This window comes from Myotis davidii, unplaced genomic scaffold (assembly GCF_000327345.1).
Source record: "Myotis davidii unplaced genomic scaffold, ASM32734v1 scaffold496, whole genome shotgun sequence".
Lineage (NCBI taxonomy): Eukaryota > Metazoa > Chordata > Mammalia > Chiroptera > Vespertilionidae > Myotis > Myotis davidii.
In genome coordinates this window covers 6,505,850-6,514,085 of record NW_006289398.1, presented here as the reverse complement: position 1 = coordinate 6,514,085, position 8,236 = coordinate 6,505,850, and the positions used below count along the sequence as shown (strand labels likewise).

The 8,236-nt window shown below is 50.4% G+C and overlaps 1 protein-coding gene across 2 annotated transcripts in view; it reads left to right on the top strand.

The window, feature by feature from the left end:
- The window catches only part of ARL15 (ADP ribosylation factor like GTPase 15), a 213,964-nt gene that overhangs the window by 133,418 nt on the left and 72,310 nt on the right, over window positions 1-8,236 (top strand). The gene's annotated exons all lie outside the window — the stretch shown is intronic.

Sequence of the window (8,236 nt, the reverse complement as noted above, 5' to 3'; positions counted from 1 at the left end):
TTCTGCTGGGGAAGGGGTTAAGAGGTTTTATTCCCTCCCTAACTTCAGGGGAAAATCCCTACCTGGGGAAACAACCTTTCTCGGAGAGGTGACCTTGGTTAAAACACATAGTGCCAAGAAGGTGACCAAACATATTAAGAACAGTATGCCATATATGCCAGGTCCCTTGAAACAGCAAGGATGGACCGGCTCCTGGCAATTGTCGATGGGCCTGGTCCTCGGTCTCTCATGTCACTGGGACTCAGGTGTGTTCCCCTGCTCAGGTGTGGACTTCCTTCCATTACGAGAGCGACAGGGTGGCACCGTGTGCCCTCAGCCACTCTTCAGTGATTGGCATTGGGGCCATGCCATGAGCCAGGAAAATGTGCTGCCAGCGCCAGACTCACCTAAACGAGACCTTTCTCCGAAGGGACAGTTAGTGTGTGATGACAGGTAAAGACGTGAAGTAGCGAAAAACAAGTTAGCATTTCAACAAAACCCTTCTGTGACTCGCAGGAGAACAAGTAGCGGATGACGCCGGCGGGAAGGGCCGACCACAAATGCTATTTCTTGGTGGAACTGGGATGAGCAGGTGACCGTGCCACCAGAGTCCTAGGATTTAACTGGCTTTCTACTCGATGATGATTTCTCTCCAGTGAAATGTGAAAATTAGAAAAGGAAATATTTTCCAAAACACATGCCCACTCATTCCTAGCTGGGTCTGCTAAGTGACTTACCTCTTAGAGAATCCCCAGTTCTCCTACGGGGACCCTGTCCTTTGTTGCACACGCCATTTCCTCCCGTGTCCACTAGGAGGCGTGCACACCAGTGGAGCCAGTGGCGGGCATGGCAGGCATGAGTATGCTGCCCTCCGGACGGTGCAGGCTCCCTCTCTGAGGCCTTCCCTCCAGGGTTCCATGTTCTCTCCTTTCTTCGTCTCAGTCTGGTTTTCACCTGTTGATTGTTCAGGTCTTTGTTCCTGCTCCACAGCGTGGTCCTAGAAACGAGGCCTGTCTTACTGTCCCTGTCAGACACCAGGACCCAGTAGGGGTTGGTGTGCTTGGCTAGGTGGGCGGTGCCTGGGAGGGGGTGGAGCTGGGGTGAGAGGCGGATGGATAGGCAGAGAGATGGGTGGGTGGAAGGGCACACAAGGGCATCTCCCCCTGCCCCCATCACAGAGACCTAAGGGTAGGTCTACCCTCTGGCAGTTAGAAACTTAAGGGTTGGCTCAAAGGCGTTTATTGCATCTAGAAATATTTGAAACTTGCAAGTCTTTGATGAAGAATTTGGAGTATTTAACATCGTAGGTTATAAAAGCCTTTGACCCGCACTGTCAACTTTGCATCAATAGGAAGCCTTGATTTTTCCCAGAGGAAGCGCTAAGTTAGAAATGGGGTGTGACTTAATGGCGATGACAACACCTGCCTCTGCACCAGTGGTGACAATCACAAGTCCCGCTTTGTCCCTGATCTCACACGTGAGTTCTCAGAGTGAGACGGGAGTGGAAGGCGATGTATGTCGTCTCTATGTTCATCTGATCCCCTGTCCAGTGATGCGATCGCCGGCCCGTATTTTGCTTTTGTCCAATGACCTGATGCTGGTATTGGCCCGGGGGAGGAGGTTTGATGGCCCCCCGGGGACTTGGAGGACGTTGGCGGGAAGTCTACGTATGTTCTCACAGCACTTTGTCATCGTCAAGTAAACGTCAGTCCCGCTCGGGGCATGTGAGTCGTCCATTTGGAAACCCTTTGCCAAGCCTCGTGTTGGCAAAGACACGCCTCACCATCCATCTCCCTTGACGTGTCTAGACGACGGTAGAGGAACTGCGTCTGCTCGGTGGGAATCGGATTAGGCTCCGCGGCTCTGGCTGCATTAGCCATCAGTGCAGGGCAGTGTTGGCAAAATAGAACTCTCCGGTGTCTCTCCGCCCGACATAAACAAGCACAAACTTTGCAGAAACGATAGCAGTTTCATTACGCTCCCGCGGAGACTCCGACGCCCTCGAAGAAGCCGCCATGCACGCTGGACATGAAGTTAATTCCATAGACAGCATGTATCCAGCTGGCTACTAAAGTATGGTTGATCTGCATGGTAGACATTGATGAAACAATTAAAATAGACTATTAAGAAGTTATTTCTAAGAGACGTGATAGTTTGAGGTGTGGGTGGATGATTTAATCTCCCATGAGAGGCCTGTAATACTTCAGTGTTTGGACATCTAATAAAACGTGTGCCTGCTGCCAAAGCAGCGGGAAGAGATGGTAGGCCTGCTTTCCTTTGTTAGTGTACCCCGCGTTCCCTTGAATCGCAGATGAGTGACTGCCGTCCATTTCCGAATGCACTGGAGCTTCTTGCTAGTGAATCCCGTGCTTCCCCTGAGGGTCACGGGGGGGGGGGGGGGGGGGGGGGGCGGTGAGCAGGGTTCCCATCAGGTGTGCGGGAATCTCAGTGCCGTCTGGAGTGCCGCCTTCTTACTTGCCGGGCAACACCTACGCGAATGGCGGTCGGGGCACAGACTCCTCCTGGGTATTTCTGTTCAGCAGTCAGTGGTGTTTCATGTCCAGAGAGACCAGCTTCACCTGCATGTGTGAAAAATGCATTATTGCTTTTCTACATTTCATACGTATTTACTAAATTTCCCTTATTGGTCATCATCATGAAAAATACGCTTTAAAAAAAAATTTGGGGCGGTATTTCTAAGTTCAGTGTATTCTAAATAGAAAAATAAACAGTAAGGATAAGGATAAAATGTTTTCTGACACCTCATAAACGTGCACTTTAAAATTAATTTTATTACTTTCCTTAAGGCGATTGAGAACTGCATTTAGTGCTTGGAGAGTACTTTTTTGTAGTTGAAAAAGTAGTATTTAATTTTAAGGATAAAAACTTTAAATATGTGTTCACATTTTATTTTTATTGCTAAGTAGGTGCAGTGTCACTTAAGATATTAGAAAATGACTACCTTAGCCTGGCCGGCGTGGCTCAGTGGCTGAGCATCAACCTATGAACCAGGAGGTCACGGTTCGATTCCTGGTCAGGGCACAGTCTCCAGTAGGGGGGCGTTCAGGAGGCAGCTGATCAGTGATTCTCATCATTGATGTTTCTGTCTCTCTCCCTGGCCCTTCCTGTCTGAAATCAATAAAAATATATTTTAAAAAACAAACAAGAAAATGACTACCCTAAAAGTAGAGCATTTTCTGCCCCCCCCCCCGCAAAAAAAAAAGTTGCTTGTAAGACATTTACATTCCCTATGGTTTTAATTCCAGTTTTTATTTTAAAATGGAAAGCAAGCAAATATATTCTTGGCTATAGATGATGAATCCTTTGTAAAAATTTCCATGTAAAAAGAGAATCGGCACCTTGAACTTCGTGTCTTTGAATCTATTGGGATGCGCTACGATCACTTATTTTCCAAACCCCACCTAAAGTCATTTTTCATGTGTGATCTGCTCTGTGAAATCAAACACTAAATTTATTTAACTTTGGAACTGAAATGTGTAACGGCACAACGCCATTACGGTTTTTGGACTACTTTAAAAATTAGTCAGACATTCTGATTCTTAAATAATTAGGTTTTTATTAGCCTGAAAAGAGAGCTCACCCCGCCCTCTCCCCACCTGCCTCGCTCATCACAGCCCCCACGGGGCCGCCTGCAGCTGCGACCCGGACACGCAGCCTGTCTCGGGCGGCCCGGAGCCCTCCCAGCGGTGCACGGGGCCCCGGGGACTCGGGGCTGTGGGAACTGGACGGAGTTTGTCTTCTAAGGGTTTTTTAAAAAATAAAAAGCGTTCTGACATCATCACTTGTGCCAGATAGAAGACTATAAAGGGACTGACTGGCTGAACTTCATTTGTAATTTTAAAATGTTGCAAATGTGTAGTCCCTTTAAAACATGTCATTCTCACAAGCCTGCTGATCTGGGAAAATCTGACGTTGTGCTTTGATTTCCAGACTCTGTCTTATGCAGGGTCAGTATTGTCTGTATTATTTTCTCTATAAATAAGTGGGGGAGACTGGAGGTTTTTTAAGCAGTTTTAGCCTCAGTATTTAATGGACTTGCATTTCCTTTCTTAATTAAAACAATTTTTTTTGTTAATCCTCACCTAATGATATTTTTTCCATTGTTTTTGTTTGTTTGTTTATTTGGGTTTTTTAGAAAGAGGAATGGAGGGAGGGAGGGAGAGAGAGAGAGGGAGAGAAGCATTGATGTGAGAGAGACACATCGATTGGTTACCTCCCACACGACCCCAACTGAGCCCGGAGATCAACCCAGATATGTGCCCTTGACTGGGAATCGAACCTTTGACCCTTCAGTGCGTGGCTGATGCTCTAACCACTGAGCAAATGGCCAGGGCCCTTTTTTAAATATTAAAATTATATAGGCAGAAAACACATTTTGAATATGACGTTGCTGAAAACAAACAAGAAGATGGAGACTATAGACCTTTGCCTCTGGAATGTTTTGAAGTGGGCGTTGCCACCCTCTTGTCCTCAGCGGTTTCTCAGGGGCCCCGCCCTCGCCCCGTGCTCCGCCGCCATGTGCTCCTCTGGGTGGGAAAGCGGGCATCCTCTGCCTCCTGGTGTGGAGGAAGTCGGGGACCTGCGCTCCCAGACAGCCGTGTTTACCGCCTGCTCACTTTGATGACCAAATATGTCATAGTTACATGTAATTAATGCGATTGCCTAAGGAAACCTGCTAGGAGGAGAGGTAATTCATTCTAAAATAATCAAGGACTTTTGTAATTAATTTTAAAATGAAATGAATCACCTCTTGGCTCACTCGTCAGCCATTAGTCCTGGTTGGGGATTTGATTACCGTGTCTGCACAGCTTTCCCCCAGACAGTTTGATATCATAACTGCCCGTCTGGGACCGCGCATGGTGCCTTATTACCACCGTGAGGAGCAGAGCCGTGAGCTGATCTTATAAAACCGTCAGGCCTTTCGCTCGTGTGATGCGGTCCGTCTCGGAGCCTCAACTAGGTTTCTTAAAATTAACAGACAGTTTTTTAGCTTTTGTCCTCTTCCATCAGGTGTACATGTCGGACCTATGTTTTCGGGCTAGAAGTTGTTTTCTTTTAATGAATGCATGTTTTGATTTGTTAGTTTCCAGATTAAAACATTCAAAAAATGTATCTCTTTATAAGTTGATGATTATAAAGTTGTGTCTTTGCAGACCCACCACAATAGGTTTTGCTTCAGCAATCTGTTAGGCCTGCCTGCGGAGTAGTGACATTTTCAGGAGCGTTTATATTCATTAAGCAGCTTGGTAGACTCCCACCGTGTAACAAATAGTGCTGGTTTGAATATACAGGGGTGGCGAAAGTAGGTTCACAGCTATGATTTCACGAAACACAGGTTTATTACATTGTCATTTGTTAATGATTGTGTCATTTTCCACACGAACAACTGTAAACCCACTTCTGCTCACCCTGTCTGGTTCGTGGGAGTGGAAGAAAGTGACGTAGGAGTGTGTATCTGATCTCTCTTGGCCAGTTGTCCATCTGAAGATGCGTGCATTCGGGGCGTGGAGAGTACGGTGTGTGGTCTTCACGTGGGTACAAGTTCTGTGATCTAGTCACGGACTTCAGCAGGCGGCCTGTCCCACTCGGCCTGGGGTCTGGCTAACCCGCCGTGCGTGGGCGCACCTCCGGCCCCAGTGAAAACAGCAGGACATCCTTACCGTTCACGAAACACAGACCCTCCCTCCCCCTCCCCCTTTTCCGAAACATTCTGGGATAGCAATGGCAGGACAACCTAAAACATGCCTCAAAGCTACTATTACTCAGTAAAGTTATAATAACGTTTTATAGAAACCGTTGTTTCTAAGGTGTTTCCTTAGTAAGATATTCAGCAACTCCTAATACTGTTTTAAGGTCATTATCTTAATGGTTAAGCGATGGTGTTCTGAGCGCTGTTGGCAGTTTGTTGCCTGATGAAGCTGTAGGGTCCAACATCAACACGCGTGGAAAACGCCTGCGTGTGTGCACGGGGGCAGGCACTGCTCCGAGTCCACAGACGGCCTCGGACTGAAATGCTAACCGGAATCTGCAGTTCAGTCTGGCCTGCCGACCAGGACCACGCGTGCAGCGAGAAGCCACGTGCAAGCGGAGCTGCTGGCCGCCCAGCGTGCGGAGCGCCCTAGTTCCTCCTGCTGACTCTGGGTCCGGAGTCTGACAGCTCACTGTGTGTGATTCAAGTACCAGGAACGAAGGTCCTGAAGTTTAGTTTTTGTGAAACATTCATTATTCCCAAATTGAAGTCATTTCGTCTTTCATCCTCTGTCTTATTTGCCTTAATTGTCGCTGTCCCTGGCGCTTAGTATGCCCTCAGTATAGATGCGCCCAAGGAAGTAAGGGGTCAGCACATGTTTGTTAGGTCCTGAGAACAATACAGAAGCCAGAAGAGCACCCTGTGCGTTTCTCTGGCTCTGGGGATGAAACCCCACACCCTCCGTCCACAGACTCTCGAGGGAGAGGGCGGGGCCCTCACTCAGTGGGACCTGGAGGGCCTCCTCTGGGAGGGCAGGGAGCCCGCTCACCTGGGACGCAGCTCCGTGTACAGAGCCACACGTGCCACCGGCTGGGATGGTGACGCGTCTGTTTTTCTTAGGAAGGGTGTTTCACACATTTCCAGGCCTCTCTCTCCCTGCCAGTGTGACGGCCCGATGCTGCGACCTGGCGTGTCTGTGCTGCAGGCTGGGGTGGGGAGATGCCTGTGTCGTGGGGAAATGGCCTGGGGTCTGCGCTTGCCCAGCCCATCGGGAAGTTCGCTGCTTAGACAAGAGAGGTGACAAGGGCACCCGTTCTGTCGCGCTCATGGCAGCGTGGTGACCGTGGGGTTGGTTCCTGGAGGGAGGGGTGTGCAGATGGGCTCCCGAGGCTGCAGCGCTGAATGAACGTCCACCCAGTCACTGTTTGTCTGGGTGAATCATCCCACCGCAGCCCAGTCCCTGTGCGTGCCTGGAGCGTCGCTCGGGGCCTGGCCGACGCCTGGGGACAGTCCTCTCGCGCACCACGGGCGATAAACCCTGACGCTCCTTCAGGACCTCTCCCCGACCCTCCTCACCCGGATAGAATGTTGCCTCCTCATCTGCTGAGTGAGCGGCGGGTGACATCCGAGCCGCGGCCCTGGAGGCGGAGGCTCTGCTGCCATGGCCTTCGCCGGGGTTATCGCCCAGGGTGCGAGGAGCGGCTGGTGAGCCTGATCGGCTGAAGGAGCTGCTTTGGCGAGTGGCCACGATTATTCAGGATTCTTGTGAGCACAAAGCCTTTTTCTTGCTGTGAGTGCCGCCGTGATAAAGTGTGAGCCTCCGTGAGCATCAGCTGGGTCATGCCCAGACCACAGTCCCAGCCTCTCGGGACCCACGCTGGGCCTCCGTCCGGGGTTCACAGGGGTCCCCAGAGCTCCCGCCCTGTGGGTTCCGCGTGTCTCTGTGCCCACCGTTGGCATCGGTGTTGTCGGCAGGCGCCTCCCCCCGTCAGCCTCTGATGAAGTTTCTCACGTCCCAGCCATCGCACTCGCTTTCATGCTGTCACTTCCCAGCTTTCCCGTGACCCTGTGGGAGGCGCTTCCAACTACTTCATGCGGCTCAGACGTTAGAACGGCTTTTGCTTGTTTGGGGCTCTTTACTGCGCGCCAGGGAGGAGGCTGTCCTGCCTAAGGAATTACAGTCATAGCACACGGTAATATGTCAGTCTCTGGGCTGGTCCATAACCTTCTCTTTTTATTTCACTTTGCAAAATGTTATGCCCTTCACTAAAAACACCGTGTTGCCCAGCCAGCGTGGCTCAGTGGTTGAGCACCATCCCATGTACCGGGAGGTCACAGGTTCGATTCCGATCAGGGCACATGCCCGGGTTGTGGGCTTCATCCCCAGTGGAGGGCGGGCGTTCAGGAGGCAGCCGGTCCATGATTCTCTCTCATCATTGATGTTTCTCTCTTCCTCTCTGAAGTCAATAACAACATCTATGTATGTAACAGCCTAAGCAACCAGCCAACCAGCCGGTAGCTATGATGCACACTGACCACCAGGGGGCAGACGCTCAATGCAGGAGCGAAAATCACAGGCAGGGAAACATGGAACAGACTGATGAATCTCAGAGGGAAGCGGGGAGAGGGGAGAGCGGGAAGAGATTAACCACAGATCTTATATGCACACTAGAGGCCCAGTGTTGGTGCACTGGTGGGGATCCTTGGCCTGGCCTGGGGGATCAGGCTGAAACCAGCTTTCCGACATCCCCTGAGGGGTCCCGGATT